We start from the raw sequence: 21,088 nt of genomic DNA on the forward strand, positions 1-21,088 counted from the left end.
AAACCCTAAGAATTACGTGGGACTCTATCAAGAAGGATAACCTGCGGGTGATTGGAGTCCAGAACAGGGAGGGGGGACAGAAAACACAGAGAAAATAGTTGAAGAACTCCTGACAGAAAACTTCTCTGACATCATGAAAGACGAAAGGATATCTATCCAAGATGTTCATCGAACCCCATTTAAGATTGATCCAAAAAGAAAAACACCAAGACGTATTATCATCAAACTCACCAAAACCAAAGATAAACAGAAAATTTTAAAAGCAGCCAGGGAGAAAAGAAAGGTTTCCTTCAAGGGAGAATCAATAAGAATAAGTTCAGACTACTCAGCAGAAACCATGCAGGCAAGAAGGGAATGGGACAACATATACAGAACACTGAAGGAGAAAAACTGCCAGCCAAGGATCATATATCCAGCAAAACTCTCTCTGAAATATGAAGGCGAAATTAAGATATTTACAGATAAACACAAGTTTAGAGAATTTGCAAAACCAAACCAAAGCTACAAGAAATACTAAAGGATATTGTTTGGTCAGAGAACCAATAATATCAGATATCAGCACAACACAAGGTCACAAAACAGATCGTCCTGATATCAACTCAAATAGGGAAATCACAAAAACAAATTAAGATTAATTAAAAAAAAAATACACATAACAGGGAATCATGGAAGTCAATAGGTAAAAGATCACAATAATCAAAAAGAGGGACTAAATACAGGAGGCATTGAACTGCCATATGGAGAGTGATACAAGGCGATATAGAACAATACAAGTTAGGTTTTTACTTAGAAAAATAGGGGTAAATAATAAGGTAACCACAAAAAGGTATAACAACTCTGTAACTCAAGATAAAAACCAAGAAAAACGTAACGACTCAACTAACATAAAGTCAAGCACTATGAAAATGAGGATCTCACAATTTACTAAGAAAAACGCCTCAGCACAAAAAAGTATGTGGAAAAATGAAATTGTCAACAACACACATAAAAAGGCATCAAAATGACAGCACTAAAAACTTATTTATCTATAATTACCCTGAATGTAAATGGACTAAATGCACCAATAAAGAGACAGAGAGTCACAGACTGGATAAAGAAACACGATCCATCTATATGCTGCCTACAAGAGACACACCTTAGAGACACAAACAAACTAAAACTCAAAGGATGGAAAAAAGTATATCAAGCAAACAATAAGCAAAAAAGAAGAGGAGTAGCAATATTAATTTCTGACAAAATAGACTTTAGACTTAAATCCACCACAAAGGATAAAGAAGAACACTAGATAATGATAAAAGGGACAATTGATCAAGAAGACATAACCATATTAAATATTTATGCACCCAATGACAGGGCTGCAAGATACATAAATCAAATTTTAACAGAATTGAACAGTGAGATAGATACCTCCACAATTATAGTAGGAGACTTCAACACACCACTTTCGGAGAAGGACAGGACATCCAGTAAGAAGCTCAAGAGAGACACGGGAGATCTAATTACAACAATCAACCAACTTGACCTCATTGACTTATACAGAACTCTCCACCCAACTGCTGCAAAATATACTTTTTTTTCTAGAGCACATGGAACATTCTCTAGAATAGACCATATATTAGGTCATAAAACAAACCTTTGCAGAGTCCAAAACATCGAAATATTACAAAGCATCTTCTCAGACCACAAGGCAATAAAACTAGAGATTAATAACAGAAAAACTAGGGAAAAGAAATCAAATACTTGGAAAATGAACAATACCCTCCTGAAAAAAGACCGGGTTATAGAAGACATCAAGGAGGGAATAAGGAAATTCATAGAAAGCAACGAGAATGAAAATACTTCCTATCAAAACCTCTGGGACACAGCAAAAGCAGTGCTCAGAGGCCAATTTATATCAATAAATGCACACATACAAAAAGAAGAAAGAGCCAAAAGCAGAGAACTGTCCCGACAACTTGAACAAATAGAAAGTGAGCAACAAAAGAATCCATCAGTCACCAGAAGAAAACAAATAATAAAAATTAGAGCTGAACTAAATGAATTAGAGAACAGAAAAACAATTGAAAGAATTAACAAAGCCAAAAGCTGGTTCTTTGAAAAAATTAACAAAATTGATAAACCATTGGCTAGACTGACTAAAGAAATACAGGAAAGGAAACAAATAACCCGAATAAGAAATGAGAAGGACTACATCACAACAGAACCAAATGAAATTAAAAGAATCATTTCAGATTATTATGAAAAATTGTACTCTAACAAATTTGAAAACCTAGAAGAAATGGATGAATTCCTGGAAAAACACTACCTACCTAAACTAACACATTCAGAAGTAGAACAACTAAATAGACCCATAACAAAAAAAGAGATTGAAACGGTAATCAAAAAACTCCCAACAAAAAAAAGCCCTGGCCCGGACGGCTTCACTGCAGAGTTCTACCAAACTTTCAGAGGAGAGTTAACACCACTACTACTAAAGGTATTCCAAAGCATAGAAAATGACGGAATACTACCCAACTCATTCTATGAAGCCACCATCTCCCTGATACCAAAACCAGGTAAAGACATTACAAAAAAAGAAAATTATAGACCTATATCCCTCATGAACATTGATGCAAAAATCCTCAACAAAATTCTAGCCAATAGAATCCAACAACACATCAAAAAAATAATTCACCCTGATCAAGTGGGATTTATACCAGGTATGCAAGGCTGGTTTAATATCAGAAAAACCATTAATGTAATCCATCACATAAATAAAACAAAAGACAAAAACCACATGATCTTATCAATTGATGCAGAAAAGGCATTTGACAAAGTCCAACACCCATTCATGATAAAAACTCTTACCAAAATAGGAATTGAAGGAAAATTCCTCAACATAATAAAGGACATCTATGCAAAGCCAACAGCCAATATCACTCTAAATGGAGAGAACCTGAAAGCATTTCCCTTGAGAACGGGAACCAGACAAGGATGCCCTTTATCACCGCTCTTATTCAACATCGTGTTGGAAGTCTTAGCCAGGGCAATTAGGCTAGACAAAGAAATAAAAGGTATCCGGATTGGCAAGGAAGAAGTAAAGTTATCACTATTTGCAGATGACATGATTATATACACAGAAAACCCTAAGGAATCCTCCAGAAAACTACTGAAACTAATAGAAGAGTTTGGCAGAGTCTCAGGTTATAAAATAAACATACAAAAATCACTTGGATTCCTCTACATCAACAAAAAGAACACCGAAGAGGAAATAACCAAATCAATACCATTCACAGTAGCCCCCAAGAAGATAAGATACTTAGGAATAAATCTTACCAAGGATGTAAAAGACCTATACAAAGAAAACTACAAAGCTCTACTACAAGAAATTAAAAAGGACATACTTAAGTGGAAAAACATACCCTGCTCAAGGATAGGAAGACTTAACATAGTAAAAATGTCTATTCTACCAAAAGCCATCTATACATTTAACACACTTCCGATCCAAATTCCAATGTCATATTTTAAGGGGATAGAGAAACAAATCACCAATTTCATATGGAAGGGAAAGAAGCCCCGGGTAAGCAAAGCACTACTGAAAAAGAAGAAGAAAGTGGGAGGCCTCACCTTACCTGACTTCAGAACCTATTATACAGCCCCAGTAGTCTAAACAGCCTGGTATTGGTACAACAACAGACACATAGACCAATGGAACAGAATTGAGAACCCAGACATAGATCCATCCACGTATGAGCAGCTGATATTTGACAAAGGACCAGTGTCAATTAACTGGGGAAAAGATAGCCTTTTTAACAAATGGTGCTCGCATAACTGGATATCCATTTGCAAAAAAATGAAACAGGACCCATACCTCACACCATGCACAAAAACTAACTCCAAGTGGATCAAAAACCTAAACATAAAGACTAAAACGATAAAGATCATGGAAGAAAAAATTGGGACAACCCTAGGAGCCCTAATACAAGGTATAAACAGAATACAAAACATTACCAAAAATGATGAAGAGAAACCCGATAACTGGGAGCTCCTAAAAATCAAACACCTATGCTCATCTAAAGACTTCACCAAAAGAGTAAAAAGACCACCTACAGATTGGGAAAGAATTTTCAGCTATGACATCTCCGACCAGTGCCTGATCTCTAAAATCTACATGATTCTGTCAAAACTCAACCACAAAAAGACAAACAACCCAATCAAGAAGTGGGCAAAGGATATGAACACACATTTCACTAAAGAAGATATTCAGGCAGCCAACAGATACATGAGAAAATGCTCTCGATTATTAGCCATTAGAGAAATGCAAATTAAAACTACGATGAGATTCCATCTCACACCAGCAAGGCTGGCATTAATCCAAAAAACACAAAATAATAAATGTTGGAGAGGCTGCGGAGAGATTGGAACTCTCATACACTGCTGGTGGGAATGTAAAATGGTACAACCACTTTGGAAATCTATCTGGCGTTATCTTAAACAGTTAGAAATAGAACTACCATACAACCCAGAAATCCCACTCCTAGGAATATACCCTAGAGATACAGGAGCCTTCATACAAACAGATATATGCACACCCATGTTTATTGCAGCTCTGTTTACAATAGCAAAAAGTTGGAAACAACCAAGGTGTCCATCAACGGATGAATGGGTAAATAAATTGTGGTATATTCACACAATGGAATACTATGCATCGATAAAGAACAGTGACGAATCTCTGAAACATTTCATAACATGGAGGAACCTGGAAGGCATTATGCTGAGCGAAATTAGTCAGAGGCAAAAGGACAAATATTGTATAAGACCACTATTATAAGATCTTGAGAAATAGTAAACCTGAGAAGAACACATACTTTTGTGGTTACGAGGGGGGGAGGGAGGGAGGGTGGGAGAGGGTTTTTTATTGATTAATCAGTAGATAAGAACTGCTTTAGGTGAAGGGAAAGACAACACTCAATACATGGAAGGTCAGCTCAATTGGACTGGACCAAAAGCAAAGAAGTTTCCGGGATATAATGAATGCTTCAAAGCTCAGCGGAGCAAGCGCGGGGGTCCGGGGAACATGGTTTGCAGGGACTTCTAAGTCAATTGGCAAAATAATTCTATTATGAAATCATTCTGCATCCCACTTTGAAATGTGGCGTCTGGGGTCTTAAATGCTAACAAGCGGCCATCTAAGATGCAGCAATTGGTCTCAACCCACCTGGAGCAAAGGAAAATGAAGAACACCAAGCCCACACGGCAACTAAGAGCCCAAGAGACAGAAAGGGCCACATGAACCAGAGACCTACATCATCCTGAGACCAGAAGAACTAGTTGGTGCCCAGCCACAATCGATGACTGCCCTGACAGGGAGCACAGCAGAGGACCCCTGAGGCAGCAGGAGATCAGTGGGATGCAGACCCCAAATTCTCATAAAAAGACCAAACTTAATGGTCTTACTGAGACTGGAGGAATCCCGGCGGCAATGCTCCCCAGACCTTCTGTTGACACAGGACAGGAACCATCCCCGAAGACAACTCATCAGAAATGAAAGGGACTGGTCAGCGGGTGGGAGAGAGACGCTGATGAAGAGTGAGCTAATTATATCAGGTGGACACTTGAGATTGTGTTGGCAACTCTTGTCTGGAGGGGGGATGGGAGGATAGAGAGAGAGGGAAGCAGGCAAAATTGTCAAGAAAGGAGAGACTGAAAGGGCTGACTCAAGAGGGGGAGAGTAAGTGGGAGTAGGGAGTGAGATGTATGTAAACTTATATGTGACAGACTGATTGGATTTGTAAACGTTCACTTGAAGCTTAATAAAAGTTATTAAAAAAAAAAAAATAGGGGTACCACAAAGGAGACTAACTATCCTACTGATCAAAACAAAATACAAGAAAAAAAATAGAGACTCAGCAGAAACAAAATCAACAAAAACAAAGAAGAGAAAAAGACAGTATATAAATATCAACTACTCAGCATAAAAAATTAAGTGGGGAAAAGAAACTGTGAACAACACACAAAAAAAGAGATCAAAATGACAGCACTAAATTCATACCTATCTATAATTATGCTGAATGTTAATGGACTAAATGCACCAATAAGGAGACAGAGAGTGGCAGAAAGTATAAAAAAACATGACCCATCTATATGCTGCCTACTAGAGACACACCTTAGACTTAGAGACACAATCAAATTAAAAGTCAAAAGATGGAAAAAATATATATCAAGCAAACAACAATCAAAAAAAAGCAGGAGTGACAATATTAATTTCTGACAAAATGACTTTAAAGTTAAATCCACCACAAAGGATAAGGAAGGACACTCTATAATGTTTCAAGGGACAATATAGCAGGAGGATATAACCATATTAAATATTTATGCACCCAATGACAGGGCTGCAAGATACATAAAACTAATTCTAATAGCATTGAAAAGTGAGATAGACAGCTCCACAATTATAGTAAGAGACTTCAACACACAACTTTCGGTGAAGGACAGGACATCCAGAAAGAAACTCAGTAAAGACACGGAAGATATAAATACCACAATCAACCAACTCGACCTTACAGACATATACAGAACACTCCACCCAACAGCAGCCAAGTATTCTTTCTTTTCTTGTGCATATGGAACATTCTCTAGAATATACCACATATTAGGTCATAATGCAAGCCTTAACAAAATCCAAAACATTGAAATATTACAAAGCATCTTCTCTGACCCTAAGGCCATAAAAGTAGAAATCAATAACAGAAAAAGCAGGGAAAAGAAATCAAACCCTTGGAAACTGAACAATACCCTGCCCCAAAACAATTGTGTTATAGAAGACACTAAGGATGGAATAAAGAAATTCACAGAATCAAATGAGAATGAAAACACTTTCTATCAGAACCTTTGGGATGCAGCGAAAGCAGTGCCCAGAGGTCAATTTATATTAATAAATGCACACATATAAAAAGAAGAAAGGACCAAAATCAAAGAATTATCCCTACAACTTGAACAAACAGAGCAACAAAAGAAACCTTCAGGCACTAGAAGAAAGGAAATAATAAAAATTAGAGCTGAACGAAACGAAACAGAAAACAGAAAAAAAATTGGAAGGGTTAACAAGACTAAAAGCTGGTTCTTTGAAAAATCAACAAAATTGATAAACCACTGGCCAAACTGACAAAAGAATAACAGGAGAGGAAGCAAATAACCTGAATAAGAAATGAGATAGGCAATATTACAACAGACACAACTGAAATTAAAAGAATCACATCAGGTTACTAAAAAAAATTGTACTTTAACAAATTTGAAAACCTAGAAGAAATGGATGAACTCCTAGAAACACACTACCTACCTAAACTAACACAAACAGAGGTAGAACAACTAAATAGACACATAACAAAAGAAGAGATTGAAAAGGTAATCAAAAAATACCCAGCAAAAAAAAAAAAGTCCTGGCCCAGACAGTTTCACTGCAGAGTTTTACCAAAGTTTCAAAGAATTAACACCACTACCACTTTAGGTATTTCAGAACATAAAAAAGGGCAGAATACTCCCAAACTTATTCTATGAAACCAGCACATCCCTGATACCAAAACCAGGTAAAGACACCACCAAAAAAAGAAAATTACAGACCTATATCCCTCATGAACTTAGATGCAAAAATACTCAACAAAATTCTAGCCAATACAATTCAACAAGGTATCAAAAAAAATAATTCATCATAACCAAGTGGGATTCATACCAGTTATGCAGGGGTGGTTCAACATTAGAAAAAGTTAATGTAATCCAGCATATAAATAAAACAAAAGACAAGAACGACATGATTTTATCAATTGATGCAGAAGGCATTGGACAAAGTTCAACACCTATTCATGATAAAAACTCTCAGCAAAATAGAATAGAAGGAAAATTCCTCAACATAATAAAGGGCATTTATACAAAGCCAACAGCCAACATCATCCTAAATGGAGAGAGTCTGAAAGCATTCCCCTCGAGATTTGGAACCAGACAAGAATGCCTTTTATCACCACTCTTATTCAACATTGTGCTGGAGGTCCTAGGCAGAACAATTAGGTTAGATAAAGAAATAAAGAGTATCCAGATTGGTAAGGAAGAAGTACATTATCTCGATTTGCAGATGACATGATCTTATACACAGAAAACCCTGAAGAATCCTTAAGAAAACTACTGAAACTAATAGAAGAGTTCAGCAGAGCATCAGGATACAAGATAAACATACAAAAATCAGTTGGATTCCTCTACACCAACAAAAAGAATATTGAAGAGGAAATCACCAAATTAATACCATTTACCATAGCCCCCAAGATGATAAAATACTTAGGAATAAATCTTACCAGAGATGCAAAAGGCCTATACATAGAAAACTTCAAGACACTAGTGCAAGAAACCAAAAGAGACCTACATAAGTGGAAAAACATACCTTGCTCATGGATAGGAAGGCTTGACATTGTAAAACTGTCTATTCTTCCAAAAGCCATCTATAGGCACAACGCAATTCCAATCCAAATCCCAACGACATTTTTTAATAAGATGGAGAAACAAATCACCAACTTCATATGGAAGGGAAAGAGGCCCCGGATAAGTCAAGCATTACTGAAAAAGAAGAACAAAGTGGGAGGCCTCACTCTACCTGATTTTAGAAACTATTATAGTGCCACAGTAGTCGAAACAGCCTGGTATTGGTACAACAACAGATACATAGACCAATGGAACAGAATTGAGAATTCAGACATAAATCCATCCACATATGAGCAGTTGATATTTGACAAAGGCCCAAAGTCAGTTAAATGGGGAAAAGACAGTCTTTTTAACAAATGGTGCTGGCATAACTGGATATCCATCTGCAAAAAAAAAAATGAAAGAAGACCCATACCACACACCATGCACAAAAACTAACTCAAAATGGATCAAAGACCTAACTATAAAATCTAAAACAATAATGATCATGGAAGAAAAAATTGGCACAATGCTAGTAGCCCTAATACATGGCATAAACAGTATACAAAACATTACTAACAATGCAGAAGAGAAACTGGATAACTGGGAGCTCCTAAAAATGAAACACTTATGCTCATCCAAAGACTCCACCCAAAGAGTAAAAAGATTACCGACAGACTGGGAAAAAGGTTTTAGCTGTGACATTTCCAATCAGCACCTGATCTCTAAAATCTACATGGTACTGCAAAAACTCAACTGCAAAAAGACATTCCAATTAAAAAATGGGCAAAAGGTATGAACCGACACTTCACTAAAGAAGACATTCGTTAGCTAACAAATACATGAGGAAATGCTCACGATCATTAGCCATTAGAGAAATGCAAATCAAAACTACATTGAGATTCCATCTCACTGTAACTAGGTTGGCATTAATCCAAAAAACACAAAATAATAAATGTTGGAGAGGCTGTGGAGAGATTGGAACACTTATACATTGCTGGTGGGAATGTAAAATGGAATAACCACTTTGGAAATCGATTTGGCGCTTCCTTAAAAAGCTAGAAATAGAACTACCACATGATCCAGCAATCCCACTCCTTGGAATATATGCTAGAGAATTAAGAGCCTTTACACGAACAGATATATGCACACCCATGTTCACTGCAGCACTGTTTACAATAGCAAAAAGATGGAAGCAACCAAAGTGCCCATCGATGGATGAATGGATAAATAAATTATGGTATATTCACACAACGGAACACTACACACCTATAAAGAACAGTGATGAATCTGTGAAAAGTTTTACAACATGGAGGAATCTGGAAGACATTATGCTGAGTGAAATTAGTCAGCTGCAAAAGGAGAAATATTGTATAAGACCATTATTATAAGAACTTGGGAAATAGTTTAAACAGAGAAGAGAATATTCTTTGATGGTTACGAGAAGGGGGAGGGAGGAAGGCAGAGGGGTATTCACTAATTAGATAGTAGGTAAGAACTATTTTATGTGAAGGGAAAGATAACACAGAATACAGGAGAAGTCAGCACAACGGAACTAAACCAAAAGCAAAGAAGTTTCCTGAATAAAGTGAATGCTTCTAAGGCCAGCGTAGCAGTGGCAGGGGTTTGGGGACCATGGTTTCAGGGGACATCTAAGTCAATTGGCATAATAAAATCTATTAAGAAAACATTCTGCATCCCACTTTGGAGAGCGGCTTTTGAGGTTTTAAACGCTAGCAAGCAGCCATCAAAGATGCATCAATGGTTCTCAACCTGTCTGGAGCAAAGAAGAATGAAGAACACCAAAGACACAAGGTAATTATGAACCCAAGAGTCAGAAAGGGCCACATAAACCAGAGACTACATTAGCCTGAGGCCAGAAGAACTAGATGGTGCCCGGCTGCAACTAATGACTGCCCTGACAGAGAACACAACAGAGAACCCCTGAGGGAGCAGGCGAGCCGTGGGATGCAGACCCCAAATTCTTACAAAAAGACCAGACTTAATGGTCTGACTAAGACTAGAATGACTCAGGAGGTCATGGTCCCCAGACCTTCTGTTAGCCCAAGATAGGAACCCTTCCCAAAGCCAACTCTTCAGACAGGGATTGGACTGGACTATGGGATAGACAATGATACTGGTGAAGAATGAGCTTCTTTGATCAGGTAAACACATGAGACTCTGTTGGCATCTCCTGTCTGAAGGAGCGATGAAAGGGTAGAGGGCTCAGAAGCTGGCTGAACGGACACGAAAAGAGAGAGTGGATGCAGTCGGGTATTTCATTATGGGGAGAGCAATTAGGAGTATACAGCGAGGTGTTTGTAAATTTTTGTATGAGAGTCTGACTTGATTTGTAAACTTTCACTTAAAGCACAATAAAAAATTTTTTTTTAAATGAGAGGATTAATATAAAGATTCTTTTATACTATAATAATTATGTATGAGTATCAGAAATGATGATCATTATTGATCATCTGGTCAGTTTTCTGCCTGGAATCTTTCTATAAGCATAGAGAATTGCATGTACAGTAAGAAGCTCCAGCTTCAGGTGGAGACATTCTCATTTATCTTTACGGCTCCAGTTTTAACCAGGGTTAGCCACATCATACATATGTATTTATTAAAAGATTTGTATTTAATAAATGATTTTTTTCTCTTGTAGGTCTGCAACGCATTCCTCATGCTCATTGATTATGTCCCAGGGAGTCATGAGAAATTCCTTAATAATGATGCTTATATAAAAAGTTATATTTTGGAGAAAGTGAAAGAATACCAAGAAAGCTTGGACATTAACAATCCTTGGGACATTATTGTTTCCTGATCAAAATGGAACAGGTAAGATGTTAGAGGCAGTTCAGTTATTTATTGCTTGTGCATTTTGTGGTTCATTGTATAGTTCAGTACTTATTAGGGATGAGAGAGGGTCAGGCAAGAAATTCTTGACAAGCACTTCTAGTACCTACATGTGCATAGATCTGGACTAAGTATGATAGAATAAATTAAAATAGAATTGTTAAATAGAGTACATAGACCCTGTTCTTTAGGTACTAATAATCTACCTGAAGAGAAGCAGAATGCACACCTCAGGTGAAATAAAATCAATTACAAATAAGCTAAAATATAGGAAATATGATACCAAAAAATGAAGATGCAAATGATATTGCCCACAATGAGAAGGAAAGATTTGACCTAAGTAAACTTTCTACATGTCCCGAGGTTTAATGTAGATCTTAAGATATTTTCAGTAAGAGACAGGAAAGGGCATTAAAGATGGGTTGAATGGAGTATTCAGGATTGAGAGGTGTCAAAGATATAAAGGACATGAAAGTGAAAATCCTTCATTGAGTGTTTCCAAGCATGAATTTGGACAGATAGGGAGTTAGATGTTGGTGTCTTTCAGGTAACCTGTAAACATAAATGCTGGCATGGAAAGACTTGATCTAATCAGGTAGATAAATTATGTGTCATAACAGGATGAAATGCATATAGTTATTAAGGAAATTATTCTGGTACCTGTAGAACACTCTATATGATAAGAGTAGAGCTCAAGAACCATCTGGGAGATTTTTCATTTATTTAGACTTGGTCTCAATGAGAGCGTGGACCTAGGAAATGCAGAGGTATCTGAAATAAAAAGAAAGTTGTTCATTTTGTCATGTTCTCAGAGGCCTTGGAAGAGCATCAGTAGGTAGTGCCCAGGAAGTCAAAGAAGCAACATTTTAGAAGAAATGGATCAAATAAAAAAGGGAAGTGAAGTATGCTGTACTTGGAAATGTCTGTGAATTTGGTTAAGATTTTGTGTTAGAGGAACCCTATAGAGTGTGGCTTTAGTAGAGAGGAGAGGATGGGAGCCAAATTACAGGGGATTGTGTGTGAAATTTCAGTCACGAGACAAGACGTTGTATTTGACAAGTTTAGCAAAGAGATAATGATTTGGATGCTGAATTTGAATAATGTTAAGGTCAAGTGGAAAATCTGTGTAAGAAGAGTAATATAGATGCCATAAAGATATGTGCTTAGGTACAAGGTTCTCATTGAAATGAGGAGAGGTAGAATTCAGAACACTCTGAGAAGTATTAACTCTTGATAGAGATTCCTTCCTCTGGGGCCACCATTATTGTATTAAGCCACTTTTTTTTTTGGCACTGGGCAGAAAAGAGAAATCAGTTAGTAACCCAAAATGGGAAGGAGTGAAATATTGGAGGAGGTAACATTCAAAGAATTATCTGTGGATTTGACCTTAAATCATGTGTTCCAGATGGAATGTAATGAAGGAGGTGGAGTGGTTTGAAGAAACTGGTGGACAGAAGCAAATAACTTCCTCTGACAGCCTTTGCTGCTGCTAGGGCAATGATTTTTCTCCTTTCCTGTGGTCCAGTTATTTTGAGAATCTACTTCAAGGTGTGGACACTTTCTCAAAAGGGTGCATATAACTTGTACCTGAAAGATTTTCACCAATGCACCTACACCAGATGCCGTATTTTGCTCACATTTACAGGGGATTCCTGAATACTTTGAAGCATTTGCAGTTATCCCAGGTTAAGGAGGCTCTAAGGTCTCTGGTATTTCAATTACAAGGTGGCCATTGAAGCCAACTAACTTAACGACAGTTACCTCAATGTGATATTTAAAAATAACATTGTTTTTCTGGGCCTTATTATTTTATTAAGAGTCTAGATCAATTTTTTTGTTGAACTTAAATTGAGATATAATTTACATACCACACAATTCACTCGTATAAAGTGTATAATTCAAAGGTTTTTAGTTTATTCAGAGTTGTGTAGCCATAACCACCATCAACTTCAGAACATTTTCAATCAACCTGAAAGAAACTATATACCCTTTAGCAGTCATCCTTCATTTTCTTGTAACCCTCCAAGCCCTGAATTTTAGGATAATCTTACCAATGTTTGCAAAAGGAGACATTTTGGATTTTGATAAGAGATCTCATTAAATCTGTAGATCTAGTATGGGAGTAATGCCATGTTAGCAATATTAAGTGTTAAGATCCATGAGCATGAAATGTATTTCCACTTACATAGTGTTCTTTAATTTCTTTCAACAAACTTTGGTGTAATCTATCTTAATTTTTATAGGCTATGCTCACATGACCACTTAATTTCCAAATTCACTTGAACAGATGACACTATTAATATTGGTTTATAAGCACTCTCCTCCCTTTTTGGCTTTAGAGTAGTTTTGAGTTGATGAGCTTAGAAAGCAATGAAAATATGTTGCCAAGGGAGATGACTAGGTTTACCTATCATATACAACCACTGATGGGGTAAATCAATCTTAATGGTGTTAACTGTGTGATGTTAGATATGCCACAGGTCACCAGGAGATTTTAGGGTGCCTCGTTAAAATAATGCTGCTCTAGTGTACTAGTTAGGAAAAGAGTTTTTCTTTAGGTATGTTGATGATTCTCTCTAGTCAATATTTCACAATTCCCTTTTTTTATTATCTGTTCAGTGTCCCATCATCATCCCCTAGTCCTAAATCAACTTGTTCTTGTCAAGTGTTTTTCCTCTTCCAACTTCCAATTCATGAGAGCTCCATTCAGTCAATCCCTTAGTTTCAGCATTTGCATCATCCCCTCTCTCTCCCTCACCCTTATGGGCAATTAGTGCCCTAACTCTCTGTCTTCATGCTTGTTGAGTCTCTTTAACTTGTATATTCCTGTCCATTTCTGTAGTTGTTCAGCAGACCAAGTTACCTATGGCATTGCATCTGGAATACAGTCATGCCGTCCGTCTTGTCTTTATGAATCCATTTTCTTTTCCTATAATTCATTCTAGGCTGCGCTGCCATATAAGCTTTTGCACAATTTAAACTTCATGATGTGTTTTCAATCAATACTGAGTCCATATAAATACTTTATAAGAAGAAGATAATTTCAAACTCTTGATTCAGCTTTACATCTTTCATGATAAGGACCCAATTTATACATGTGTATCAGAATTGACTTGACGGCAGTGGGTTTTTTTTTTTTTTTTTTTTGGTTTATCAACTTAGATCGTGTTTTGTCCCCAATTAAAGGGAAACCCAATTCACAATAGGCTTAGACACACAGTGGGTTTATTTCACATTTATCTCACAAGGAGTCTTATGTTAGGCAGTCCAAGCAAGTACAATAGCTCAGAAGCATCAAGAAGTCAAGTGTCTTCCACTTCCCTTCACCAAATTTAGTATCTAGGCCTTTATCTTCATGCTTCAATCCTCCTGTCCCGAGATGATGTATGCCCAACCTGCACCTGCACATCTGGGTTTTGAGTAAGAAGTAGGAAAGAGAAGAAGTGGTACCAGGGGGCTTTTGCTTATATCTCATTGGCAAGAACTATGTTGTATCACCCATATTACCGCTAAAGAGGCTGTGAAATGAAATCATTTTTCAAATACATGATAAAGGGTTAGAAAATAAAGATTAGGTCAATTTGTCTACAATCTCTGCCATGCCATACACTAGTTTATTTTATAAAACACTACTCCAATTTCTAAGTTCGCTTAACTTTAGAACAACCTGAGTTGTTTTGGATGCATTGCAATTTAACATGCTGGGAAGCTAATTTATCAATGTCACGTCAAATCGTTCCTAGGGAAAGCACAATCAACAGTCTGAATTTATTTCTGAAAATTTGTTAACCACCGTATCTGATCTGTTTGGAGCTGGGACAGAGACAACAAGCACTGCCTTGAGATATGGACTCCTGCTTCTGCTAAAGCACCCAGAGGTCACAGGTATGACCACAGATGGTGGGCAGGGTGAAATTCAGAAAGGAAGTTGGCAACACACAGCTAGTGTTTTCCATCATGCTTCTCTTAGAGAAGCCTCATTATTTAAATTTCTGTGCCACCAGGTATAATTTGTCTAAATGTGATGAAGAGGTAAAAATGAGACAACTTAGCACAATAGGCAATTTTTTTTAGTTATCTAGTGTTGCTATAACAGAAATACCACAAGTGGATGGCTTTAGCAAACGGAAATTTATTTTCTCACAGTTAGGACTCTAGAAATCTGAATTCAGGGCGTCAGCTCCAGGGGAAGTTTTTGTCATCAATCTTCCCCTGAATCTAGGAGTTTCTCAGTGTAGGGACCCCAAGTTCAAAGGATGTGCTCTACTCCTGGCTCTTCTTGCTTGGGGTAATGAGGTCCCTATTCTCTCTGCTCATTTCTGTCTTTTATATCTCAAAAGAAATTGGCTCAAAATACAGCCTAATCCAGTAGATTGAGTTCTGCTGCCTCATTAACGTAACTGCCTTTAATACTGCCTCATTAACATCATAAACCAAAACTAAACCCATTGCCATGGCTGAGTTGATTGAGACTCATAGCAACCTTGTAGGGCAGAATAGAACTGCTCCGTAGGGTTTCCAAGGAGCGCCTGGTGGATTCAAATTCAAATTAACAGCTGTAGCTCTTAATCAGGGTTTTCATTAACATCACTGACTTTTGGATCGATAACACATGGGATAATCTCATCAGATCACAAAATGGTGGGCAACCACACAATAGTGGATATTATGGCCTAGCAAAGCTGACATACATTTTTAAGGAACACAGTTCAATCTGTAACAGGGAGGGGCACCGAGAGAAGGAAAGGACAGTGTGTGCAGAACTAAACATGATAAAGCTCTGTATCAGGATTCCACGGGAAGAGAGTTGCAGCAGAAAAATTTCAGGAAGGCTACTGGCTACCAGGCCTAGAAAATAACGAGCTCCTGATGGACTGGGTAGATAGAGCAAGTGTGAGGGAAGACCAAGAACGAAGGGGAAGTGATCAATTATCTGAGTGTTTCCAATAATTAGGAGATTATTACTAGGAGTTTCAAACTTCTACAGTTTCCAGAGCGTCTGGAAATCATTCTAAATTTACATCTAAGAAGTTAGTAATGAAATAAAGAGACATTTTTAAATCAAAGAGTGCATAAAAATGAAATATAAGCATAGTTGTCACAGCAGGAAACAATATTTATGTAGTCATAATGATATAAAAAATGGGTATCGATATAACTAAAAGTGGTGATATCAATATAATATAGAATGGGGTGGGGAAAGTATATACGAGTGTATGTGCCTATGTGCCAGTGTGTGTGCATGGACATGTGTGTGTTTTGTATGGGAGTCAGATGCACTTGTAAATCCTCATCTCCCATACCTGGCTGTGGTTGTTGTTAGGTGTTGTCCCATCGGTTCTGACTAATAGCGATAGTATATACAACAAAATGCAACACTACCCGATTCTGTGCCATTCTCACAATTGTTGCTCTATTTAAGTCCATTATTGCAGCCACAGCACCAATTTATTCCCTTGAGAGACTTCCTACTTTTCACTGACCCTTTACTTTCCCAAGCATAATGTACTTCTCCAGGTCAGGTCTCTCCTCTTAACATCTCCAGAGAAGGTGAGACCATGGGTAACCTTGCTGATATTTGAAATACTGGTGACATAGCTTCCAGCATCATAGCAACACAAAAGCCGCCACAGTACAACAAACTGACAGATGGGTGGTGGTACGTATGTCTGCATTGTTGCAACTCTCTCTCTCTATCTAGGTGTACTTCAGGGCATATAACACGTTTATAATGATATTGGGACAATTTCATAATTCTTCATGTAATGCTGAATTGCTATGGCAGTTGTGCCAATTTCCTCCTTTCCATAAGTTCTTACTTATGTCTTATCAGCTAAAGTCCAGGAAGAGGTTGACCACGTGGTTGGCCAACACAGGAGCCCCTGCATGCAGGACAGAGGCAGCATGCCATACAAGAATGCCATAGTGCACGAGATCCGGAGATACATTGACCTCATCCCCCAAAACACACCCCGTGCCATGACCTGTGACATTAAATTCAGGAACTACCTCATCCCCAAGGTAAGATTTGTTTCTTCAAGTACTCTTAAAGTTCCTGTGTTCACAGTATAATTTCAATCTTCGATCAACACAGGATGAGAAAAGTGCAAATATCACATGTGTGGGTTGATGACTTTTGCTTCCTGCTGTGTCCAATTTGGGGCTACAAAGCTTTATTACACACCTTGATATTGCAAATTTGTTCTGCTTCTTTAAGATTGTTTAGGTTTCTCCTACCTCTTTTATTTATTTTCCAAATAAGTTTTCTCGTATCGGTTAGTCAATTTCCCAAAATATTTCACTGGGATTTTAATTAGAGTAGCACTAAATTTGTAGATCAGCTTGGAAAGAACTGACATGTTGAATCTTTCAATTCATGAATATGGTATATGCTACCAATTTATTGGGGCTTTCTTTATCAATAATGCTTTGTTTTTGAGAACCTATTATACCACCACAGTAGTCAAAACAGCCTGGTACTGGTACACCAATAGATACATGGACCAATGGAACAGGATTGAGAATCCAGACATAAATCTATCCACATATGAGCAGTTGATATTTGACAAAGGCCCAAAAACAGTTAAATGGGGAAAAGACAGTCTTTTTAACAAATGGTGCTGGCATAACTGGATATCCATCTGTAAAAAAAAATGAAACAAGACCCATACCTCACTCATGCACAAAAACTAACTCAAAATGGATCAAAGACCTAAATATAAAATGTAAAACAATAAAGGTCATGGAAGAAAAAATAGGGACAACGTTAGGAGCCCTAATACATGGCATAAACAGTATAGAAAACATTGTAAAGAACATAGAAGAAAAACTTATGCTCATCCAAAGACTTCACCAAAAGAGTAAAAAGACTACCTACAGACTGGGAAAAAGTTTTTAGCTATGACATTTCTGATCAGCGCCTGATCTCTAAAATCTACACGATACTGCAAAAACTCAACTGCAAAAAGACAAATAACCCAATCAAAATATGGACAAAAGATATGAATAGACACTTCACTAAAGAAGACATTCAGGTAGCTAACAGATATATGAGGAAATGTTCACAATCATTAGCCATTAGAGAAATGCAGATCAAAACTACAATGAGATTTCATTTCACTCCAACAAGGCTGGCATTAATCCAAAAAACACAAAATAATAAACGTCGGAGAGGCTGTGGAGAGATTGGAACACTTCTACACTGCTGGTGGGAATGGCAAATGGTACAATCACTTTGGAAATTGATTTGGCGCTTTCTTAAAAAGTTAGAAATAGAACTACCATAGGATCCAGCAATCCCACTCCTTGCAATATATCCTAGAGAAATAAGAGCCTTTACATGAACAGATATATGCACACCCATACAATAGCAAAAATATGGAAGCAACCAAGGTGCCCATCAACAGATGAATGGATAAATAAATTATGGCATATTCACATAATGGAATACTACACATCAATAAAGGACAGTGAGGAATCTGTGAAACATTTCATAACATGGAGGAACCTGGAAGGCATTATGCTGAGTGAAAGTAGTCTGTTGCAAAAGGACAAATATTGTATAAGACCACTATTATAAGAACTTGAGAAATAGTTTAAACAGAAGAATTCTTTTGTGGTTACGAGGCGGGGGGGAAGGGAGGGCGGGAGAGGGGTATCCACTAATTAGATAGTAGCTAAGAACTGCTTTAGGTGAAGGGAAAGACAGCACACAGTACAGGGGAGGTCAGCACAATTGGACTAAACCAAAAGAAAAGAAGTTTCCTGAATAAACTCAATGCTTCGAAGGCCAGCATACCAGGGGCACGGTTCTGGGGACCATGGTTTCAGGGGACATCTAAGTCAATTGGCATAATAAAATCTATTAAGAAAACATTCTGCATCCCACTTTGAAGAGTGGCGTCTGGGGTCTTAAACGCTAGCAAGCGGCCATCTAAGATGCATCAATTGTTCTCATCCCACCTGGATCAAAGGAGAATGAGGAATGCCAAGGACACAAGGTGATTACAAGCCCAAGAGACAGAAAGGGCCACATAAACCAGAGACTACATCATCCTGAGACCAGAAGAACTAGACGGTGCACGGCTACAACCGATGACTGCCCTGACAGGGAATACAACAGAGAACCCCTGAGGGAGCAGGAAAGCAGTGGGATGCAAACCCAAATTCTCATAAAAAGACCAGACTTATTGGTCGGACTAAGACTAGAAGGACCCCAGTGGTCACGGTCCCCAGACCTTCTGTTGGCCCAGGACAGGAACCATTCCCGAAATCAACTCTTCAGACATGGATTGGACTGGACAATGGGTTGGAGAGGGGTGCTGGTGAGGAGTGAGCTTCTTGGATCAGGTGGACACTTGAGACTATGTTGGCACCTCCTGCCTGGAGGGGAGATGAGAGGGTGGAGGGGTTAGAAGCTGGCGAAAAGGATACGAAAAGAGAGAGTGGAGGGAGAGAGCCGGCTGTCTCATTAGGGGAAGATCGATTGAGAGTGTGTAGCAAGGTGTATATGGGTTTTTGTGTGAGAGACTGACTTGATTTGTAAACTTTCACTTAAAGCACAATAAAAATTATTTAAAAAAAATAATGCTTTGTTTTCAGCGCAGTGGCTTGCACATCTTTTGCTAGCAGCTTTCCAAGGCCTTCTAACACGTGGTGCCTTCTTGTTCAAGCCACTCCCTCCCACTTGAAGCCAGCACGTACTGCTAATATAATAAATTAAGAGAACTAAAAATTCTGTTTTGGGGGGTGGGTAGATGTGTGAGTTTGGTAAATTTTCAAAAATTATCTCTAGTCTCAGATGACATGATTCTATATATAAAGAAGATTTTAAAGAATCCACAAAAAATATCTTCAAAACCTAATAAACAAATTCAGCAAATTAGCAAGCAACATGCAAAAATCAGTTGTGTTTCTCTAAACTAGCAATGAACCACCAAAACATCTGCTAAGAAGCCAGACACAAAAGGTCATATGTTACAGTATTCATTTATACGAAATACCTATAACAGATAAACCCATACAGACAGAACACAGATTGGTGGTTGGCTCCGGTTAGGGGAGGGGTAATGGGGATAAATTCAATGGTAGGGGGCTTACTTAGGAGTGAAGGTAATATTTTGGAACTAGATAGAGGTAGTGGTTGCACAGCATTGTGAATGTACTAAATGCCACTGAATCGTTCACTTTAAAATGGTTAATTTACCGTATATTAATTTCACCTGAATAATTATTAAAAACAGATGAACAAACAAAAACAAACAGTAGGTAGGATATGGGCTTCCTATGGGCAGTGATTTGTTGGCAACTGGTTTAAGACAGCCATACCCATAGAGCTTTCTGCAACAATGGCAATGTCTTATGTCTGTGCCAGTTCTTGAGTACCTGAAATATGATTAATGCAACTAAGGAACTGAATTTTTAATTTTATTTATTTTTAATCATTTTAAATTTAAATATTATTAACAATCTATGACTAACCAAAAAACAAAAAAAACCAAACCTATTCCCGTCAAGCTGATTCGTACTCACAGAGATCCTATAGGACAGACTAGAACTGCTCCATATAATTTCCAAGGAGACCTGGTGGATTCGAACTGCCAACCTTTTGGTTAGCAGCTGTAGCACTTAACCACTATGCCACCAGGTTTTCATTACCAGTATTAACTACTGCTAAATAATTGCTTCTAAGGATAGTTCTGTTTGTATTTCTTCCAAGACAAATTTGTTGGTTCTTTTGACAATCCATGATATATTCAGTATTCTTCACCAACAGCACGATTCAAAGGCATTGATTCTTCTTTGGTCTTCC

General features: G+C 37.7%; 1 pseudogene; it reads left to right on the forward strand.

Moving 5' to 3' along the window:
* Nucleotides 1-21,088, forward strand: part of LOC126059561 (cytochrome P450 2C9-like) — a 48,114-nt pseudogene that overhangs the window by 16,103 nt on the left and 10,923 nt on the right.

The sequence above is a fragment of the Elephas maximus genome, chromosome 16, assembly GCF_024166365.1.
Source record: "Elephas maximus indicus isolate mEleMax1 chromosome 16, mEleMax1 primary haplotype, whole genome shotgun sequence".
In the NCBI taxonomy this organism is placed as follows: domain Eukaryota; kingdom Metazoa; phylum Chordata; class Mammalia; order Proboscidea; family Elephantidae; genus Elephas; species Elephas maximus.